Source organism: Ailuropoda melanoleuca, chromosome 9 (assembly GCF_002007445.2).
Source record: "Ailuropoda melanoleuca isolate Jingjing chromosome 9, ASM200744v2, whole genome shotgun sequence".
NCBI classification, from domain to species: Eukaryota; Metazoa; Chordata; class Mammalia; order Carnivora; family Ursidae; genus Ailuropoda; species Ailuropoda melanoleuca.
The window spans coordinates 90524137-90544588 of NC_048226.1; the positions used below are offsets into that span (position 1 = coordinate 90524137).

General features: G+C 40.3%; 1 long non-coding RNA gene across 1 annotated transcript in view; it reads right to left on the reverse strand.

The window, feature by feature from the left end:
* LOC117803817 overlaps positions 1 to 20452 on the reverse strand; it is a 56221-nt gene continuing 35769 nt past the window's right edge. Inside the window, exons 2-4 of the long non-coding RNA XR_004627915.1 lie at positions 9318 to 9411; positions 2169 to 2314; positions 1 to 486 (exon numbers count right to left, since the gene is read on the reverse strand). This is a non-coding gene — a long non-coding RNA (uncharacterized LOC117803817). The remainder of the gene's footprint in view (positions 487 to 2168; positions 2315 to 9317; positions 9412 to 20452) is intronic.

Sequence of the window (20452 nt, forward strand, 5' to 3'; positions counted from 1 at the left end):
TTAACATATAGCAAAAAAGAGCATGAGAGAGCTGTATCAAAGAGAAATCATTTTCACCAGAGGTTTAAAATATCTCTGGGCAACAGGCTTTCATAATTTTAGCAGTATTAGGATCACATATGTATTCAAGTAGGCTAGACGGTGATTACAAACAGATCCAAATTGTAAGCACTCAGCGCAATAAAAATTTTTCATTGTATCATTATGGAACAGTCCAGGGAGGTGACAAATAAAGTGTGTGTTGAAGGTTTGGGGGTGGTGTGTGCATCTGGTCCCCAGTCACTCAGGAGTCCAAGCTGGTAGCGAATCTGCCATCTTGAACATGTGGCTTTGGAAGTCATCCTGGTGTTGCCATCTGAGTCAGCCAGAAGAGAACAACGGAGTAAAGAATGCGTGGAGGGGCCCATATCATACTTACCCACGTTCTGTTGGCCGAAGCTCAATCTCATAGCAGCAGCAAACTGAGAAAGCTCGGTGAGGCCACCTCTGTATATGAAGAAGAAAGAGGAAGACAGTAAACAGTATCTGAAACAAGATACCAACACACACACAAAATTAAAGCTTTCAGTAAGAAAACACTGTTCTTCAGTATTAGTTCCCATTACTTCTCGAAGTGACCTGATCTCACCTACTGGACCAGCTTTCACGCTATCCTTTGAAATACAGTGTTTTTCCAGTCTTCCTGTCTCTTGCTCGTCTATCTCTTCAATCTGTGCTGTGCACTGTGGTCAGAACTCCTTTTCTAATCCATAAATATAATTGCATTCTTATTTTTATTCTTCGATAGCTCCCAGTTATTCCCTGGATGAAGTGATATGCTCATGGCGTACAGGCCCTGTCTTAATCCAGCCCCTTAGAGTGTATGGTGTAGAGGCTGGAACAGAAGTTCTGCAACCAGACTGCCTGGGTTTGACTTTTTCTGTGCCACTTACTGGCTGTGAAACCTTGAGCAAAATTCAGCATCTCTCAGAGTTTCTTTCCTTACGTCTGATATGGGAAGAATGCTCATATCCAACTCATTGAGTTACTGCGAAATTTAATTGGTTTCACAGATGTAAGCACTTGGAATAACTAACGCTTGCCTGAATGAGCATTACTGCGTAACCTTACCTTACTTGATTTTATCCACTGACCATTCCAGTTCAGCTGTACCCAGCATCAGGAACAGCAGTGTCATCACAGACATAGTGATTGATAATACAGTGCTTCCTATGTTCCAAGAGCTGTGAGATAATACACTTTTGTTGTTTTTAAGCTAAAGTTTGAGGTAATTTGTTACAAAGCAATAGAGAAGGTAATGAAAGGTCATGTCTAACTTTTTGAACCTCTCCATGCCTAAATCTCTTGCAGCCTCTGAATCTTTATTTATAAAATAGAGATAATACTCATTTCACCAAACTATTGTGAGAATTACATTAAATTTTTACCTTGGGCTCAATTATATGTTAGAAGGGATAGGAAAATGTTTGACTCAATGTCCAGGACTTCGAAAGTATTTAGTTAACGTTTACATCTTCTTTCTCCTGGAATAAATCACAGCAGGCCTCTCCTCACTGGGTTTCTAACACTCAAGACGGATCCTTTAATAGAGTCTACACTTAAGTATCAGCCCCTTTTGAGGTGTCCATTGGAGGACTTTGGGGAAAAATGATTTTTCTAGACCAATGCTAAGCATTCCTGAGCAGTTGACATAGGACACTGTCTCCAGTCCTTAGAATCTCTCCCAGGATTTGTAATATCCTGTTTCTTAGAAACCATTTCAAACTACAGTAAATGCATACAGACGTAAAAGGACTAGGAACACTGGTAATGAAAGCAATGCAACAAAATTTGCAAACTCAGGAAATACGCAAATGTGAAACAATGAGGGACTTCACCCTGTCGTGAAATGCCCCAGGGAGTACAGGAGGGCTGCGATTTACCAAAGAGGATGTGTGGACCGCACAGCCCCACGTGCCACGTGGGCTTTTGTGGACCCGGCTTGTACAGTCGTGAGAGACTGGAGGCTGATGGGCCTTTAATTTTCTGCACTTAACAGCCTAAATACTGAACATCACAAGGGTTCAGCGGGTTCATAATTATCTGTGCTACAATGAATCTCTCGGGGCTTTCTCTGATTTGTCCTTCCTGGGAAGGTGTGAATAGAGTGGGCGAGAAGAAAATGAAACCTGAAAAGGAAGCAGTGCCTCTTCTTTCTGGAGGACAATTCATTTTGGGGAAGTAGCTTTCATGCTTGCAAGGAATCGAGAGGTTTCTTGCGTTGTCTGCCTTTTTTGCCAGTGTCTTCTCTGAAGCTCAGCTCAGAAGTAAGCTTCTGCGGGAAAAGCCCCAACAATGGTAATCATAATAGGTAAAATTTATGGAGCACAGAGGTTCAGTAGTCAACACAGCTCTCAAACAGAGAACAGTATATATAGGCCCACAGCCACACCCATTATCTACATTTCACAGAGGAGGATACAGAGGCACAGGGAAGTTAGTAACTTGACCAGGGTCCTATAGCGAACAGATGGTATCTGCAGGATTCTAAACCAGGCATTCAGATTCTCGGGCCAGCCTTGCTAGTGTTAGCCAAGAGTATCAATTACAGTGAATTAACAAAAAGAAAAACACTCTAAACCTTTCATACTCTTTACAATAGACAGTGTTTGTTTACCTATACGGTCTCGTACTGAGATGGGTCCTAATCATTCCCATTTCGCAGCTGCAGAAGACGAGTCAAAGAGAGCTGAAGGGTCTTGATCACTGAGTGAGTGTCAGAACCAGGAAGCCCATATTTACCATGCAAGCTTCACCACAAATGGTCTGTGGTGGTGAGGGAGTTACTTTACTTCTCTAAACCTCTTTAAACCAATTTCCTCTAACATGGGAATAATAAGAGTTTACCCCGGATACTGGAGCATCAAATGAGGTTAGATCTATAAACTGGTTAACAATTCATGGTGGGCATCAGGTCTGTGATAAATATTGGTTATAATCATCAGTAAAATCATCTCCATTATTAGCAGACTTCATTTTTTTTTTAAAGATTTTATTTATTCATTTGACAGACATAGAGACAGCCAGCAAGAGAGGGAACACAAGCAGGGGGAGTGGGAGAGGAAGAAGCAGGCTCATAGCGGAGGAGCCTGATGTGGGGCTCGATCCCACAACGCCGGGATCACGCCCTGAGCCAAAGGCAGATGCTTAACAACTGCGCCACCCAGGCGCCCCTAGCAGACTTCATTTTTATACATTATTGGAAAAAATAGTGGATAATTCCTCCACAATGTTTCAACCTTTCAAATATACACTCCTTACTCTGACAACTACTTAGAAGAAATTCTTCGAAGTTAGACTTTTGAACAAAGAAAAACTCTGCTCTAGCAGGAAGCTGGTGAAGTAAAAAGAGGAAATTTTACTTTATAAGCACTTTTCCTTTCTCCTGGAGGTGGACACTAAATGATTTGTGTGTGCATTTGTCTATGCAGCTCTCAAAATTAAAATTCCTTAGAGGGAGCCATTGAAAACCAATCATTCAAAAAGCTTAAAAAATGACATCTTGAAGAGCTCCTTGGTGCTAATCCATCAAGGTTAGCAATGATTCAACTGTGATTCTTTATTCAGATTCACCTCTCCCACAATATTAAATGCCATAAAGCTTTGCAGCATTGTATCCCAATGAATGAAGACACTAAGAAGAAAGTAGGGTGAGCAAGTGGGAGGAAAAAAACCCTCAGATGAGCCCACCCCAAGCTACTCTCTAAAAAAGAAAAAGAAACCTCTTTGAAAGGAGTGATCTCTTAACCCCACAATTTCTGCACTTAATAGTGGGCTGATAGGATCACTTATCTCAAACAGTTGAAAATTTGGATGAGGTTTACAATTAGCTTTTCTCAATTACCTTGAAAAACATTTCCAGCAATGTTCCACACCCAGCCCTGAGACTAATCCTGCAGTTGGAGGAGTACCGTGTTCCCATTTTTATAGAGGAGAGAACTGAGAGAACAGAGAGGTTGTTTTCTCCAGATCAACAAGTCAGGAAGACCAAGAACCAGGAATGATAGCGTCTTCACCAAATCTCCCGTTCTTCAATTATTGTTAGTATCTGTAGAATGTTTAAGGTTAATAACAACTCAATAATAGTAAATAAATGTCCTTCTATAGAATCTAAGGCTTAAGAGTTAGGATCGTCTATTTATAAAATAAATTAAATGCCAGTCATTTAACAATATTTATTGAGCACATCTATAAACTAACATTAGGCCAGCGGTAGATATGAAATAGAAGGCCCCGTGTCTGTTCCCAGGGATGAAACATACAGTGTAGTTACATGAATATAAGCCAGATTTTAAACAAAATAATAGTGTTTGGAAATCAGTCATTACTTTAGGCCAACTTTTCCTAAGCTGTAAGGTGTCTTACTAGCTCTTCCAGGTGTTCATAATTGGTCTGCCTTTAACAGACTGAAGTGGAAAGTGGTGCTTCATAGTGGGGACACTTTCTCTGGAGACACGGTATGCACCCCTTCTTAGAGTTTCACAGCGTAGCCCATCCCGAGTTCCTGAAGTCACACCACAAAATGAAAACCTGTTTAGCTTTCTTGAGCCAGCATCTCCTAAACATTTCATCATGAAATAAGTTTGCTCAAAAACTCTGGTTGAAGAAATAGTGCTGTAGAACGCTGATTCTCAAACTCGAGAATACATAAAAATCACGTGGGAAAAATTGTTAAAATACAAGTTGCTTGGCTCTACCCCCAGACATTCTGATTCAGGAGCTCTGGGGTGTGGCCTCAGAACTTGGATGTTTTACAAGCTCCCAGCTGATCCAATGTTTCAGGTTTGAGAGAAATTTGAGATGCGTCTCTTGAGTAACAGTTTCTAAATGTTTTTGTAGAATGCCAGACCCTTACAGTTGACTGAGGGGTGCCCCCCACAAATCCCTATGTTGATGCTCTAACCCCCAATGTGATTATATTTGGAGATATAATTAAAGTTAAATGAAGTCATAGGGTAGGGTCCTTATTCCAATAAGATTAGTGGCCTTATAAGAAGAGAAAATGGTGTCCCCCACCCTGGCCTCCATGCACATGCTTGTGAGCACACAGTGAGAAGGTATCCACCTGCAGGCTAGGAAAGAAGCCCTCGCCAGAACCAGACACTGCTGGCACTCTAATTTCAGACTTCCAGCCTTGAGCAAGCTGTGAGAAAATAAATGTCTGTTGTATAAGCCACCCGGTCTATGGTATTTTGTTATGGCAGCCCAAGCAGACTAAGGTGACTCCGAGGCCCTGGATTTTTTATAGAATTCGCAAATGCATGTAAATGGTCTCATGCACATAGTTGCATCCCTTTAAATAATATACCAGAAAGGATACCTGATCTAAGCAGTGAAGAAAGAATGAAGAGAGGAGGGTATTTTTAGAAGACCATAATTCAAACTCCATGTCTACAGTTATTAAGATATGTGACTTTGAGGATGGGTAGGAGGGCATTTCAAGTCGAGGGGGAATTATGCACAAAGCTGAATGAGGAATGTCATAGGTTATGCAGGGAATGAGCTATTTTGCTTGGCTGGAGACGAGGAGACGGAAGTTGTACGTAAGGAAGAGCGTTCTTAGTTGAAAGTAACAGAACATTTAGAACAAACTAGTAAAGTAGTAAAGGGAATGCATTGGCTGGCATCACTGAGATATCTAGAGGCGCAGCAGACTTCCAGTTAGACTCGGTCCAGTTGTTCTAGCCCTTCTGGAATGGAAGACCCGGGCAGCTGGAAGTTTTCTGTTTTAACGGCTGTCCTCCCGATACCTGGCGTACTGCCTGCATGAGACTAGGCACTCAATGAATTCATGGGGAAACAAATAAATGCCCTCAAAGACCTGGTTTCTTTCAGTGTCACTCTTTGCTCATGGTTTCCACTTCTTTCTTACTCTGACTTGCATCACGGGCACAAAAATGGCTGCTATTAACTTCCATGTCCTTAAATATGTCCTTTTTCACACCTGCGAGAGACGATCTGCTTCTTCTCTAAACCAGTTTCTTCTTCTTCCCAGGCACCCAGGTAGTCTACATTTCCCAGTCTGTCTAAAACTAGGCGTGGCCATGCAATGGAGTTCTGGACAATGGGATGTGAGCAGCAGTGATAGTCACCACTTGCCCTTGCAGGCTCCCAGACACACACCCTGTGCTCTTTCCCAGACCTCCTCTTGATGCCAACGACAGCTGTCTATTACAGTTGGCAGAGCCATCATGTTTATATCTTTTTGGTTTTGCTGTTGCATTTGCTGTACTTGTTACAGCAGCTTACCTTACCTAATAAAAAAGCAAACAGAAATAGAGAAAAATAAGGCATTTTGTTTGAGGTTTCTCATCAGAAACACTGAGATTCACTCTCTTTAAACTGACTTAGTTCATGTGGCCATCCCTGAAACAGGCACTAAGTGAGGGGAAGGGAATATGCTGATTGACAGCCAGGGTCACAGGGTCCAAACTTGGAACTGAGTTTTGGCATCAGTTTCCCTAGAACCACAGAGACACCCAAGTGGAAATCAGACTCTGTTGACAGGAAGTAGATTTCAGGAAAGCAACTAGCAATGCCCTTGAGAAGTCAGAAAGTTCCAAGTTAGGAAGGATTTTCCATTAAAAAATTTGTGTGTCGTTTGGTAGCCAATTGGAGGCCATTGAAATATTTTAAGCAAAGGAGTAACATTGTCAGATTTTTTCAGTTATAAAATGCTTTAGCATAGAAAAAAAATTATAGAGAATAATATAAGAGTCATACACTCACTAACCTACTTAGTCAAATGTCATACTTTGCCATGTTTGAATCAGATTCAATCTGCTTCTAACACATCTCCCTCTCCTCAAAGGTAACCACTTTCTGACTTTGATAGTTGTCATTCTCATGCATGATTTAATATTACTGCTGATTTCTGTGTATACGTAAATGATTATAGAATTGTTTTTTGTTTTTCAATTTTATATAAATGGTATCAAATGATTAAATTTTTTTACCACTTGCTTTTTTAACTCAATCTTTTTTTTGAGATTGCAATGCTGATATTTCTTTAGATCATTCATTTCGACTGTAGTATTATTTTTCATTGCATGAATATGGCATGGTTTATTTGTACACTTCCCTACTGATAAACCTTTATGTTTTTTCCATATTTTTGCCATAAAACATCATGCACATGTTCTTAACATTCCTGTGCATTTCTCCGTGTGCACATATGTTGAAGTTTCTCTAATGTATTCTGGGTTATATTGCTGGGGAAAGCCTATGCAATTCACATTTACATGGAGTATGAATGACCTATGGGTCAGGTTGACTGATTAGAAAATCACCGCCAAAGCCAATGTGAGAGATACTGAGGGTCTGAGGCACATAGACATAATAGAGACAAGACAAGAAAGGCAAGAAGTTAACATGTTTAGGGACAAAACTCATAGGACCTGGTAATGGATTATGGAGACATGAGGAAGGGGATAGAACAAAGACTCTTTAGTTTCTAACTTGAACACAAGGAGGAAGCTTATGTATAGTTAGGCTGATGATGAATCCCCTTAGAACATGTTGCCTTTGGAGGAATGGGAGGAAACCAAAAAGCATGATCAATCGGGCACTTGGGTATTTAGGTCTGGGGACAGAGACTAGATCAAAACAGAACACAAAAAAATGTGGAGTTGTCAAGTTAAGTGAAATTCAAAGAGTTGAGCTGGGAAAAGTCTGTAGACTCAGAAGACATGTGAGGTGAGAAGATATCCCTGGGAAACAGACTAAAGGAGGAGCCAGTGTGTGTGACATCACGGCAGCCAGAGGGATAGAGTTTTAAGGAGTAAGTGGTCAACCACATTAAATGCTGCAAAGAAACCAAGAAGGTGAAAACTAAAAACGAAATATTGTTGCAGTGAGGCCGTATCAAAGACATTTTCAGCGGAGTAGCATAGGAGTAAATGCTTGCAGTCGTTTAAGGAATTAAAAGGAAGAAGAAGAGCAAATTCAGATAGCTAGTTTTTACAAGCTGGGTTCTCTGCAATCCAAATGAGACGGAGTTCGGATGCAAGATATTTTTTTTAAATTTAAATTCAATTGCAAGATGTTTATTGGAAAATCAACACATGTGAAAGGAAAGAATGAACCTAAAAAATTTGACTTCGGAGTCCATGTGTTTAACCACTATGCTGTAGTCTTTCTATCTTTGGGGGGTGGGGGAAGTCCATCTCACGCTACCAAAGTCAGATTCATCAAATCCTTCTGTGCCATGTGGTCACTATTTTCATCCTTATAGCCCTACTTGGGAAACTGAAGTAAAGAGGAGAGCTTAGAACGTAAAAGAAAATGTTCTATTTCTCCCTCACCTTTGCTGTCTTTGATTTTCCCCACTACTGGTAGAATGAACACTTAGAAAACTATGGGTAAGCATGTGCCTGAAAATGAAGCCCCATGATGATGAATTATGAGTCCTTGTAATAGAAAGACCAAGGGCATTGACGTATGAGCTCCACTGCTAGTGATTCGGTGACTTAGGCTCACTAAGCCTGATCACAGGCAACAAAGCAATGATCATGGCATCCCTTCTCTACCATGGGGTTGCCCTGAAGATTCAGGGAGGGCCCCCTGTATTAAAATCTTTAGCACAGCTCCTGCCACATGACAGGCCTCACTATGTGGCAGCTCTGGATACCTCTGCCTATAAGTGTTGCTGGGGGAGCAAAGGCAGCCTGCAGATCCCTGGATACTCACTGGGAAGAGCTGGGATGAAGCTGTCAAGGATGGAGATCTGGCAAAGATATCTTCCACCTGAAACAGACTCACTTAACTTTCAGCCAACTTTCTTAGGAGTTAAGAAGTGAAAGTTGAACTTGACTATCAAGGAACAAACCAGTTGTTAACTGGGCCCCAGGAGGAAGTCAGCAAGCTCCACCACATCTAACAACGCCTACTGCTGACAGCCCTTCCCCCAGGTCAGGCAGCTCTACACCTAACTCTTCCGTGTTCCAACTGGGGGAGGATGAATGAGCACCCAGAAGAAATTATTTCACTTCCTTCCCAGAGTTGAGAAGGGAATGAAGGAATCAGCATGTACTGGATATCTACTTTCTGCTGACTGCCTTATAGAAGTTATGCAGTATTACTCTCACCACTAGACAGATGAGAACACAGGCTCAGGGCCTTGTTCAAGGCACACATCTGGTTATTAGGGAGCCAGGATTCAAAGTCATATCAGCCTGATACCCAAGTCCCCATTATTTCCATAACTACATCTATCTCTAGATAGTCTAGGTTTGAAAGCATAGATCCCATGTGAAAAGAGACTGGTTCTTGGAACTTACCTTCTTCGCAAGCCTTCCATCATCACTTGCTCTGCCTTCATCCTCTGTGCAAACTCAGCACTTATTATTGGGCCCTTCTCTAGGAGTTTGCCATCTAGAAGGAGAAATGAACATGTGAGGAAAGAATTTAAATGTCATATAGTAAATGCAAAACCAGAAGAATGCGTTGGTGACTGTGGAGAACAGAGGACCGGGGATTTGTGGAAACCTCTCGAGGAGAAACCTCAGAGTCTTAAAGTGTACGTGAGAACTGTAAAGAAAAAGAAAGGAGGAAGAAAATTCCAGTGAAAAGTAAGAGCATGAATAAAGGTAAAGAGGCATAGGACAGCCTGGACATTTTAGTCTTTGGGCAAATCACAAACAGGCTTACACAGGCTAAATTCCAGGGGCTGCTGTAAGATACAGATAGGAAAGCTTATATGAGATATTTTAAGACCTTTGTAGAATATTTAAGAACTGTGGTAGACATTTAATTAAGCACTCCTCTCTTTGTGGCAGAACCCACATCGTATCAAACCTAATAAAACGTACTCACATCACACATTGACACATGTATTCAACAAGTGTTTATTGAGCGCCTACAATGTGCCAAGCACTCTCTTAGTCATCCAGTATCCCAGCATTAAAAAGAAAATCACAAAAAGCACCACTCTACTTGGAATGACCTTCTAGTATGAGCAGACAATAAAGCAAGCAAATAAATTATATATTATCCCAGAAGATGTTGCATGGGAGGAAGTCAGAAGAGCCAAGAGACGGATTACAAGATCGCACTGAGAAAGCCATGTTTGAGCAAATACTTGAAGGAGATGCGGGAGTTGGTCAAGCTAAACCGAGGGAAGAACATTCCAGGAAAGGATCCAACCAGCACAAAGGCCCTGAGGCAGATGTGTGCTTGGCATATGTGGAGTGACAAGGAGGCCAGTATGGCTGGAGCAGACTGACCAAGGGAGAAAGTGGTAGGAAATGAGGTCAGGGAAACAGTAAGAAACAAGGGCTTCTTAGGTGAATGGGGATTTGGTTTTTCACTAAGACAAAAGAGAAGCCACAGGTTCATTGTTGTTCATGGAACACTACATCAGAAACTGATGATGTACTGTATGGTGACTAACATAACATAATAAAATAAAAAATAAATAAAATAAAATAAATAAAATAAAATAAAAGAGAAGCCAGTGGGGGGGGATGGGGAATTTGGAGCAGAGGATGTTATAATTTAACTCAGGTTTAAATGGGATCATTTCAAGGCAAAAGTGAGAGCAGGGAGGCAAGACACTGTTGAATAATCCTGAAAAGAGGTGTGCAGGCTTGGACCACGGAGTGAGCAGCAGAGGTGAAGTGGCTGGGCTCTGGGTATAAGAAAGGGTGGGCACAAGAAAATGGTATCAGGGATGAGCCAATACTGGCCTGAGCAACTGGAAAGAAGACACTGGAATTCTATCTGCAGCTTCATTTTGCTTTAAAAATATTTGAAAGAATTATACTTTGAGCTTTATTCACAATTTTTTCTATATGTTCTTGTGATCTAAACTATGTGTTAATATCAACAAAATTGGGTTGAGTTGAATTAACCTTGATATTACATATTATAGAAATTCTATTAACATCTATTAATTTTTAATGCTTCAATTTTCTTTTCAGTGTTTAGAGCACTATATTTATTTTTTGGGTCTCAGGCCACCAAAAAGCTCGTAGTCCTAATCACTGTTCTTATAATGGGTGATGAGTAAAACATCCCTGCTTGCCATCTTAGAGTTGGGAGTCAAGAGCAGAAAAAGATAATAAAAACACATGTATGTATTTTTAACTAAAATGGCTTGGGTTCTAAACCTCATATAAATTATTTTACTTAATTCTCATAACACACCTCTGAGATATGTATTATTACTGCCTCTATTTTAAAGATGAGGAAACCAGAGAACAAAGAGGTTGGGTGAACACACCCAAGGTCACAAAGCTATGTGTTCCCTAAGCTGGGATTTGAGTCCTGGAAACTGAGTCCCCAAGGTCATTGGGTTCTCTTAACAAGTCCAGTGGTTTACAGTCAGGAGTGGTATAATCTCAGGAAGCATTTGGAAATGGAGAGTGGGGCTCTTAGCCCATTCCAATGACTGGAGCACCACTGTCTTCTGGGAGGGGCAGAGAGTGTAAACATCTTTTAGCCAGTAGAATCATTGTGCCATGAGGAACTGTCCTTCCTGAAAGGCCAATAGTGCTCCCCTCCTTTAGAAATACCAAAGGCTCAGCCACTTCTTTACTGTGTTACCCATTTCTGCCTTTCAGATCAAATGTTTGGTGACAAAGAAGGCGTTGGTGAATTTTGTGAACCCTCTCATGTCTCCTTCTGCTCTCTGTATTTGCAATCTTCTCTGTTCTGAGCTGGCTATAAGAGTCAAATTCCATGGCATTGGTTTTGGGGGATGGGCAAACTCTTCGGGCTATCCTGAAATTCTAGTTATTAGCTATTGCTCAATGTAAGCAGAACACTGATTGGGATTTGATTTCAATTTCTCTTGCAATAATACATACTCTACATGTAAAACTAATTAACGTAACATTGTTGGGAAAATTATGAATGAACATGGGGCATTAAGTCAAAGAGGGAGAGGTGGAAATATCTAGGGTGGCCTGAACACTTGCTTTGAGACAGGCAATCTCAGGAATTATGAAAGTTGAAGCCACACAACCAGTGCAGGACAGAGCCTGGATCTCGAGTCAGAGGTGAGCCCGTAGCGCAGGCTCTAACAGTACACCAGGTTTCCTCTCAGTACTAGGAGTCCGAAGAGCTGGGTTCTAATCCTAACTCTGCTGTTGCCTGGCTGAATGATGCTGATTGTGTCATATAACTTCTCTCAAGTCTCAGTATCTACATCTACAGATAAAGAAAGCTAGAACACTAAAGCCTCTCCTGTATCTTCCAATCATTGCTTTTATGGCTTTTGCTCAGTAAATGGTTTATTCTGTTTTAGGGAAACAAGCTTTGTCCTTATGTTGTTGCCAGACTTATTGCTCTTAAGTGCTATAACTGCTTCTCTTTGTTGAAGACATGTGCCACGTCAGACATGGTGGGCATGTAGGCTTTGGCATTTTGGCTACGTCTAGCACGTAGAATCTGCCAACGGTTCCACTAGCCATCTGAGGCCACCGGGCTCTGTGTCATACCATGCCAATTGCAATTAAGCAAGGATGAAAGTCAGCTTTCATGATTTAGTACCAGAGTTTGAGAGAGCAGGGTCTTTAGGCCTGGGTTCGTACCCCAACTCAGCCACTCTCTGGGTGTGTTGTCACAGCCAAGCCTGAATTTAAATGTCACTTTCTTAGGCCTCACAGGGTCTCCCAAGTTATCTCAGTCCGGAACACTGGTTTTGCCCCGTGATAAAACCCATCATATTTAGCAGTATATAATAGGCATTTAATAAATACTTTGAGAATGAATGTTGAATGAATGTTTGTTGAATAAAAACTAGTGTGACCTTCCTCAGTCTTGACTTCACTCCTATGAAGTAGGCCAAGGACAAAACAGAGTTCTTACGAAAAAGAAAGTCAAAACGCTTCACTGACCGCAGTAGTAAACACTGTTACGACGTGAAATAGTGTAATTATAGTCTGAAATAAACTAGTTTGAAAAACAAACCTCAGATCCAAATGAGGCTTTTTCTAGTTCAGAACCTGGAGTTAGAGGGAAACCTGAGGAAGCTGAAGGTTACCGAGTGTCTATGATGAGCCATGTGCCGTGTGTGATACTTGTTTAAAAGTACGAAAGTGTGAATTTCCAGAGGAAGGAAACAGAGTCCTGAGAAAAGCAGGGTTTGCTCTAACTGTTCACACACTGTAGTGGGCCTCCTTGGCTTCTTCCTCTGAGTGGGAACTTTTGAGGCCACTACTGTTAGAAGGAAAAAGTGTGTGATGCTTATCAGTGTTCAGAACCAGAAAATGCCCTCTTCCGCTCCCTAGGTTGGCCCTGTTGTTGTTCAGGTGCTGCCTGTGAACAGACACCCACAGAAGACGGAAAAGATGAATCCGCAGATTGCTGCACACACAGGCTCATCTCGGCGAGTGGCAAAAACTGCAGGGTTGGCTCTACCAATGAGTTACTATCCCATTTCAGGATGACCACACCTTTCTCAAAAGTGGCAGGGGCAGGGGCAGGGGCAGGAGGAACATTACTAGGGGGATTCTAAGAGGGCAGCTGGGTTCCTGTCCAGCACGAGTCAGAAGATCCAGATTACTTCCCAAGATCTATTGCTTGCTAGAATCCTCTGTAAGCCTGTTTTCTCACCTGCAAAATGGGTCACTGAACGTTCACAAGTTTGTGTATTCATTTTTTGTTCACTGAATATGCCTACAGCAAACATGTGTTATTTATGTTTTTATTAGGGTAGGTTAGTCGCCGTACAGTACAACAGTAGTGTTTGATGTAGTTTTCCGTGATTCATTGTTTGCGTATGACACCCAGTGCTCACTACAAACGTGTTATATGTATGTATCGGAGACTATGCAAGACACTTGAATTGCTGCAGACGAATTACTGCAGGGAAGGAGTCACCGTCTAGTGAAGGAGAAAAGTATGAAAGCGAACAATGAATTTAGCAAAACTTCAATAATTCTTACTGAGCTATAGGAAGAGTGTCATGTGATCGCAGAGGAAAAATCGAATATCTCATTCTGTCCAGGGGAGGGGAAATTTTCGCTGAAGTGAAGATATTTGAATGAGTCTTATAATATGTGTTCAAATGTGTCATCTTAGTAGGTAGAGAAGTGTGTTCAAGGCAGAGAATGTCCTAAAACAGTGAGTCACAAAATGGCACAATGCCTAGCCGTGAGTAGCCACATAAAGTATTTGTCTTATGAATGAATAAATGTATGAATAAATGAATGAGCATTTGGAGAAGCATAAAAAATTAATTGTTGGGGTACCTGGGTGGTTCAGTTGGTTGAACGTCCAGCTCTTGATTGTGGCTCAGATCATGATTTCAGTGTCATGGGATCCAGCCCTGCATTGGGCTCTGTGCTCAGTGAGGAGTCTGCTTGGGATTCTTTCTCCCTCTCCCTCTGCCCCTCCTTTCTCTCTTTCTCTCTCTCTCTCTCTCAAATAAATAAATAAATAAATAAATCTTTTTAAAAAATTAATTGTTCCTGGATGGACTATATAAGATTTAGAGAAGATGGCAGAGTAGAGTAGAGATAAAACTATGGGAGAGTTTGGGATAAACTTAAATATCCAAATAAATAGTTTTGACATCAGTTGTGTTTTTTCCCTAACCTAATTTTGTCTAGCAATTGACTCAAACTCTTGTTTAAATCCAAAAGTACTCTTTATACCTTTGAATATGCCCATGTTTCAATCTTGATTGATGGTTTAGTTGGGGAAATTGAAGACAACTTGATACAATTGTTACTAATCAAGTAACAATTTCATAGTAAAGAGCTACAGTTTTTAATTACACATTTATCTATTAGTCATTCACTTACTACTTAATAAATATACATTTATCAGTAACCCATTTATTAATTTTAAAAATGTATATTAAGCACTTACTCCCCAGGCATTGGGCTAGGACCTGGGTATTTAGTGGTAAACAAAGCAGTCATGCTTTCTGCATTTATGTAGTTTATAGTCTGGTGGGTAGAGAAATGATATACAGATAAGTGTTCAAGTCAGTAAATCAAATAGAGGTAAGTACTAGGAGAGAAATGAACAGTGTGCTAGAAGAGAGAATAATGGAAGTTGATGACTGAATCTGAATTAATTGATAGTGCAGTATGGTAAACATTACCACCCCTGGTAGCAGACACTGCTTATTGCCTATGTGTTGGCCATTTCCCTTTTTTCATTGCTGATAGCATCCCTGTTTGTTCCGAAGTGACAGTTTACACAGCTTTAGTAGAATCACCATGACTGATCTGTGTTTTCCATAGTAAATCCACTCTTCTTTTCTAGATACCCATTTTCCAGTCTCTCTTGTAGCTAAGGGTGACCTGTGATATAGTTCCTTCCACTGATACATAGAAAAAAGTCTTCAGGGGAGCCTCTAGGAAAGATTTCACATCTTAATTTTAAAAAAAGAAAAGATGAATACTAGAGAAAACCTGCCCTTCCACTTTGTTTCTTCATCAAAATTTTGGTGGGAAGTTGTCATGTTTAGAACTGCAGGAGCCACAGTGGTCTTAAGATGATCAAAAGCCAAAAGAAAAGGATAAGTAGAAAACCTTTGGTCCTCAATAATGTGTTTTTCCTGCACTAATCTTAAAATCAAATACCTCCAGATACGCAGTTGTCCTGGAAAATTAGATAGCTTTGTGAATCTAAGAATGTAAGTTTTTTTATTATTTGCAGCTGAAAGTCACAAAATTGTAGGCCTAAAAAAGACAGGGTTGTGTCTATTTTTTTAAATGGATTTCCCAGTATCTTCCAAAGTGCCTGGCACGTAAGAGTCACTTAATAATCACCTGTTTAATGAGTGAGTAAAGGATGGAAGGGATTAATGCAAATTGCATAGGCAGTAGAGGGTTATAGGAAAATCAATTTTGAGATAGTCTAACCTCAGTCAATCATGCCTTCACAAGATTAGATCAAGGAGTTACAGAGGGCATTGGATACAACTGTACCAGAATGATTAACTCAGTCCTGAGTGGTAAAGGTTTGTTAATACAAGCACAAGACCTGCCTCACCAAAATTGTTCCAGAGGCAGTATTCTTTCTCTTTCGGCCAATTATTAGGTCAGAAAAATTGGGTTTTGTCCCCTCAACCTCTATATTTCACACTCTATTTTCCTCACCTTCAAACTATAGATATATTATGTCTCTCTTCCTATTAACACTTGTGGTTAATATTATACAAGTCTTGGCTAGTGCAATAAGGCAAGAAAAATAAATAAAAGGCATACAGATTAAAAAAGAAGAAAAACTGTCTAATTCAGAGATGATATAATTGTGTAGAATGCAAACCCAAAAGAATGTACAAACTATCAGAGCTAATAATGGAGCAAGGTCATCGGCCATAGCAAAATCATTGGCCAGTTAATTGTAGTTCTTTGCACTAAGAACAGAAAATTGGAGACAATGTAAAAAACAATAACATTTTCAGTAGCATCAGAAAATATCAAATTATTAGGACTCTCTCTAATCAAAGTTTCCAAGACCTCTACACCAAAAATTGGATACTAATGCTGAGAGAAATTAAAGAAGACTTAAATACGTGGCGAGACTTACTGGGCTCATGGTTTGGAAGACTCAGTATTTCTAAGACGTAAATCTCCAGATTTATCTACAGATTCAATCCAATCCCAGTTAAAATCTCTGAAGCATTTCATTTTTTGTTGTTGGAATATACAAGCTGTTCTAAAGTTTACACAGAACTGCAAAAAACCTAGAATAGCCAAAGAAATTTTGCAGAAGGAAATTGGAAGACTTACACTGTCAGGTTTTGAGACCTTCTAGAAAGCTACAATTACTAACAGAGTGTATATTGGTACACGAATAGACAGACTAATGAACAGAAGAGAGTCCACAGAAGCGCAGTCACTGATTTATGACCAAAGTGCCACAGCAATTTGGAGGAGAGAAAATGATGTTCTAAATAAACTGCTGGGTATCTGGGTGTTAAAAAATAAACCTTGACTATACCTTGACAATACCCCCAAATTAATTTTAGATGTAATGCATACAAAACGTGAAGGAAGAACTTCTAAAAAAAGAAAAAGGTATGTTCATACTTTGGGGTAGTAGAGATTTTTTTAAACAGAACACGGGAAAGTGAAAAGGCAAGCCACAGTCTGGGATAAGATTTTTGTAATACTATGCGTGTTTATATCTGATAGAGGACTCATACCTAGAATACGTTAAGAACCCTTAGAAATTAACAACAAAAGGACAAATACTCACTTTAAACATGACAAAAAAAATAGTGGAACGGCACTTTATACAGATCATTCATCAGGAAAGTGCAAATCGAAACTACAATGAGTTACTACCACATATTTATCAGAATTGCTTTAATTTTAAAAAGACAAACAATACCAAGTATTGGTAAGTTTGGGGAGTAATTGGAACTCTATGTATTGCTGGTTAGAGTGGGAATAAACTAAGCTGCTTTTGAGAAACTCTTGGAACTATCTCCTAGAACAAAACATTTGCCTACACTATAACCCAGAAACCCTGTTCTTAGATATATACACAAGAGAAATGAAATATACTAAAAGGCATCTACAAAAATATTCATAACCACCTTGATTCATAATAACTGAAAACTGGAAAAAATTCAAACACCCATTAACATAAAAATGAATCAATAAATTACAGTCTAATCATACAATGGAACACTACTCCGCAATAAAAGCCAACTGCTGATATATGCAACAACATGGATTACATTCGCAGCTGTTATGTGGAGTGAAAGTAGTCAGACGCAAAAGAATACGTACAATGTGATTACATTTATGTAAAGTTCAAGGACAGGGAGACCAACTCTCTAGTGATAGAAGTCAGAATACTGGTTATATAAGAAGATATAGTTGAGAAGGAACACAAGGGAATTTTTTAAAGTGATGGAGGGGCACCTGGGTGGCTCAGTCAGTTGAGCATCTGACTGTTGATCTCAGTTCAGGTCTTAATCTCAGGGTCGTGAGTTTGAGCCCCACATGGGCTCCATGCTGAACTTGGAGTCTCCTTAAAAAATAAGTAAAATAAAGTGATGGAAATATTCTCTGTTTTGATGTGAGTGGCAATTACATAGGTGTGTGCAGATATGCATATATCTAAGCAATTAGTAAGCTGAACACTTAAGATTCGAGCCCTTTGTGCACTTTACTGATGTATTTTATACTGCAATTTAAAACGTTAAAAATTTGTAAATTATTATATGTCCCATTTCCTAGAACCGCTGCCCCCCTTCTCTTTCTCTCCCTTTCTCAATCTCTCTTTCAATCTTGCTCTCTCTCCCACCCTGTCTCCCTACTTCTATCCCTCCCTTTCTTGGAAAGCTAAGTCAAATCTCAGAGAAGTAAAGGAAATCCACATGGACGAATTTGGATTTAAGTAGGCTATTTTAACCATCAAAACGAAGATAGCAAAATCAAGTTGAGACTTGACTTGCCTGCTTTGGTTATCCGTAACAAAGACTTAATGGATAATTGCCCCAAATCCCAGTTCACTTTATGTTATGTACGTCAGTAGTTTCTGGTTTGAATACTAAGGAGGAGTTTACAGCAGAAGAGAAAAATAGCTTCCCAGTAATAGTGGTCGTCACTCACCATGCTCACTGGATACCAAAAAGATGATGGTGTCAGACCAGTCTACTCACAGTGAGCGCTGTGGACTCCAGGCTGATCACGCAGCCCTCAGGGTCTCCCTGAGCTCTTGCTTGAAACATGAAGGGGCTGGGCCATGTGTTCTTAGATATCCTGTTTTGTTCTAATGAAATACAAATAGTCTCTATTCTTCCATGTAACTAATATTTACCCCGTGTCTTCTGTAAACGAGGAGTGTCATATGAGGGATTCGAATTCAGGAGTTCAGTTCTACTTTATTCAATTATCCTTATGATTTTACTTTGTGTAAAAGAAAAAAAAAGAAAACAATATTAGTCATTTGATGCAAGGGTTATCTCCCCACCCTAACAACAGGGAGGGATGGGAACTGAGGGGTCAACAGGCAACATTAGCAGTGATATCCTGCCTCTTTTAGAGGAGAAAACAGCCCCAAAGGCATTGGACTGGCAGGTTTCTTAAGTGTTCAGCTGAGTATTTTGGGTCTTTCTACTTCCTTCCTCTCACAGATAGTATAAAGGCAACACCATGTCAGTGAGTGTGCGTTCACATGCGTATGCACACGTGCATATACACACACGTGTGTGTAAGGGTATTTACATGTATAGTGAATATACATAGGTACACATTTGATTTTGTAAACATGTGTGTTCACGTGTGCATGTGTTTCCTAGCGGTTACATATAAGGACGCACATATGTATGATCTGTGTTTATATGTGTGACTATGTGTGGAGGTGTACAGAAAAGCTGCCCCAGGCTTTATCTTATTATAAAAGCTGAGTAATAACATGAAAAACATGAGCCAGGTGAAGGGTTAACTGTTTACTGAATACAAAATTCATTCAGAAAACTGTGCTTTGTAACTGGTAAGAGGAAGTATTGACCAGTTTCTCGTAAAGTTACAATAGCCAGACTTGCAAAGGAAACCCCTCCTAGCTTGGAATTTTAGAGTGTTTCCTAGAGTTTGAAAGGTGTCCAATAAATGACCAGGCATTTAAACGAGAAGGGGATGGAGTGGGGAAACCTGGTGTTTAGAGCATGAACTCATCTTCCTTTCCATCCACTACATCTTTCCCTGTCTTTCATACATAATTTTAAGAGGAAACTAATGGATTCATACCTAATATCTTCTCCCTTGCCTTTACTTTTTTTTTTCATCATGTCCTGTCTTCTGATGGGGACCAGTGCATAGTATAGGAGAAACCTGTAACCCTGAATGCCAGCTCCTCTTCCTTTCACTAGTTGATCTCAGTTTCCTCATCTGTAATAATGGTCTCAGAAGTGATTGTTATGGGGGCGCCTGGGTGGCTCAGTTGTTAAGTGTCTGCCTTCGGCTCAGGGCGTGATCCCAGGGTCCTGGGATCGAGCCCTGCATGGGGCTCCCTGCTCTGCTGGGAGCCTGCTTCTTCCTCTCCCACTCCCCCTGCTTGTGTTCCCTCTCTCTCTATCTGTCTCTCTGTCAAATAAATAAAAAAAATCTTAAAAAAAAAAGTGATTGTTATGCATTGGATGAGCATAAGCTTATAGCTTATAGTCTCCAAGCTCTGTGGAAATAAGGAACATTCCTGGTTTGTTCATCTTTGTCTTGTATTTAGCACAGTGTTTGGCCTATGGCAGGTCCCTCAAAATATTTGTTGAATGATTAAATATATAAAAGGGTAGCAATTTTTTTATATACACCATTAAGTTCTATTATAAAGTCATTGGTGGTAGTGGTGAAAGAGAGGTACTAGGGAGGGATTTCCCTAATTTGTATTCTAAGGGTAATTCAAAAGAAGGGGGAGGGGCGCCTGGGTGGCTCAGCCCTCGGTCGTCTGCCTTCTGCTCAGGTCCTGGGATTGAGCCCCGCATCAGGCTCCCTGCTCT